We start from the raw sequence: 3,498 nt of genomic DNA on the forward strand, positions 1-3,498 counted from the left end.
AGGGGGGGGGGTGTATACATCGCTTCAGGTGATTGATTTACACTTTGTGACAGTGAAAACAACAATCAGGAGCACTATCGAAAAGTTAGTTTGTCCAAAGTGTGAATTATGGTAGTGAGGGCTTGTGAGTTGTCAACTGGACTTTGATCGGTGTCTTTTTATCATCTCCTTTTTTCTGTCATCATGTCTGTCTTTCTTATTTTTCTTCTCTTTTTATGTCTTCCTCTTTTAAGTTATCTGTGTCTAGTTGCAAGAAACCTTGTGAAAGTGTTTGTTTAGTTTTAGTAAGGTTTTACGTAGCACGCAACTGCAAAAGGTCATATGAGCGCTTAGGGGTGGATGTCAACAGCGAAGTCTAAAAGGGGAATCAGGCTTATTCTGCTCAGCTCTCTAGCCTCAACAGCACAAAGTCTTCTTCGACTCTTAGGTTACCCCGGAAATAGCAGTTCACAAGAGAGTGACATACATACGAAAGACGTAAAGGAAAATGACAATAATGAGGATTAGCAAAGAAAAAGCAGCAGGATCCCCTTTTGCAGTTCAGGCCCAGTTATGAGCATGACATTGATGAATCAGCCCATTTACAGTTCTACTGAGCATAGAAAAATGGTAATGTCCCACCTTTGGGAATGGCCTAAAGACACTTCAGTCAGTAGCACCGTCCACCCCCACCGGGTGGTTGTGAAAGTGTGTGTGCTCAAGGCAGATGCGTGTAACTTCTGAATGTGGATACTTATCAAATTGAGCGTTGCCCGTTTGCATGGATATACTATTATTTGGGACATAAGAGGAGAAGCAATACGTTTTTTGTTCAGATTCGCAGAAAGAACGAAGAAAACAAAAGAGAGAAGGGGAAAAAAATAATAACAACAACTTTAATAAGAATTGCTGAAAACAGAAGAATCGGTATTCTGTAAAATTGCCACACAGAACACCACTGAAAAACATTTTGCTATAACATTTCTCTGTCTGTCTGCCTGTCTGTCTGCCTGTCTGTCTGTCTGTCTGTCTGTCTGTCTGTCTGTCTGTCTGTCTGTCTGTCTGTCTGTCTGTCTGTCTGTCTGTCTGTCTGTCTGTCTGTCTGTCTGTCTGTCACACTCTCTCTCTGTCTCTCTCTCTCTGTCTCTCTCTCTCTCTCTCTCTCTCTCTCCTTGTGCTACTCTCATTTTCTCTCTCTCATACCACTTTTCTACTAAAACAAACACACACACCAACATAAACACTCACACAGACAAACATACAAACAAACTCACACCTACACACACACACACACACACACACACACACACACACACACACACTCACTCACACGAATTCACACACACACGAAATCACACACACACACACACACACAAACACACACACACACACACACACACACACACACACACACACACACACACACACACATACACTCACATACACACAAAAACACAAGTGGCGAACTGTTTCAAAGCTGTCTGTCGAGGCCGACACGGGTTAAGAAGCCATAAAATATTTGTTTTGCTTATACAACATCCCAGCTGACACACAGAGGTACAATGTATTCAGTTTTATAACATCTCTACATGGGAACTAACCTGATGTCATCTGCGAGCAGCAGAGGGGAGCCTAGCCCATAACGCGGCCTTTTCTATTGGTACCAGGAGCTGTGCCCATTCGACTCTACTTTTCAATATTCACGATCTGCCATTATTTACAGCTGCTATTCAAAGTGTCGAATGCCACGTGATTTTTTACAGACAGTGGATTTCCATCCCATTTTTCTCTACCTGACATGATATTAGAGCATAATATTATGTCTAAAAAAAGAGAAATACTGAAACAATGTTACTTGATGGTAGCAAGACGGATTGATAAGTGGAGCCAACCGTGGTTGTAAAACATGCCTCTAGGAGCTGATGCTCCCTTTACCATTTCCGAAATTCGAAGCCTTGCAAATTGAAATGTGACATCATTGTATCGCTCTACATCGGTGCCTTTGTTCCGTGAATAAAGCAGTGAATAGTGATATTACTGAATAGCAAATGCATTCTGACGTAAAGAAGAAAAATCCATTCGCTTGCAGTTTTCGAATACACCCGTAAATATACCTCAACTCGAAGCGTCCATGAAATGTCATTTGCTCATAATCTCCCAGCACTAACACTGTAGTACGGGTAACCTGAAGAAAGTAAATTGAGCTTTTTCGCTTGTTCCACTAACTTATTAATACATTGCCATAATTTGCAAGGTGGGTGATTTGTACTTATTGCTTCGAGTAAATTTGTTCTTTCTATGAATCGGTGTCTTTGTTGGAGCTCCTATTACGCCATATTATTCACAAAGAACCAAATACTAGAAGAAGATTGGTTGTTCTCTTGGTAATAACAGAAAACAATGATAATTAAACATTACTACAATAATAACGGTAATAGTAATAACAGTCATGGAAAAAAAATCTTTGTACTATTTTACTTTACAATATTTCGTTCAGAGTATCAAACTTGTTTTTCAACCCATGCCATAAATAAGCTCATCCGGTGTGTAGTTTTACCACTCCTGAACTCATGAACAAGATCTGAGTGTAAAAAAATTATAGGCATTGGGTCTGAGAAGTTTCACTTGTATTGTGCGTCGTTTCTTATTATTATCCAGGAATGTTTGAAGACGTAATGCTCATGAGACTATTATAAAGAGAAAGGTTTTCTTTAGTACGCCCAGTCACTGTTTTTAGAAAGGAGAACATTATGTATTATCGTTACAGCTTCTGCATGAAAGTTCTCACTATATTGAACAAAATGTCTTTTCAGTAATTTACCTTTGGCACGAGTAATTATATAGGAAATAACATCATACATTTGAATCTCTACCATTTTCTACACTCATGTGATGTATAACAAAAATACTGTCAGCCAATTCTACGTTTGTAATTTGTTTTGTATTATTATTAATTAACATTACAATAAAAGTCTTTGTAATTGGCCTATAGTTTGCGGAAATCATTTTCTTAAGTATACTGAAACATTGCCAATCTTTTAAAAATTCGTTATTCTCACGTTATAAGAAAAGAGCAGATGTTTTTTGACAAAGGTTAGGTATAACCCAACAAACAGAATCATTTTCCACGGACAGTTGTGCAACTCGTTTCCTTGAGGAAATGGTAAACCTAAAAGTGTTCCATTTCTGCGTAATGATGACGTGTACTTGAAAAATATACTACATTAGATATGATTCTTTGCCAAAAGTGTGGAGCAAAACATTAACCCACTGAAACGTCTATTCTGCATGAAGCTATTTCCTCTTTCATAGCTAGTAATAGTCACGATTTATCGTTATAATAATTAGCTAAGTGAACAAAGAGTAAGGCCGACGACAGTGTTACATAGAGAAGAGTGCTTTTTTCACAATAATTTTTAAATGTGTTCAACTCACCATACTGATGTAAAAAGATTCCATTTGAAAGAGTATTTTGAAGAATAATGCTTCCCTCTAGACGCTTGTGCTTTTCTTGGGGGG

This window comes from Aplysia californica, unplaced genomic scaffold (genome assembly GCF_000002075.1).
Source record: "Aplysia californica isolate F4 #8 unplaced genomic scaffold, AplCal3.0 scaffold00240, whole genome shotgun sequence".
In the NCBI taxonomy this organism is placed as follows: Eukaryota; Metazoa; Mollusca; class Gastropoda; order Aplysiida; family Aplysiidae; genus Aplysia; species Aplysia californica.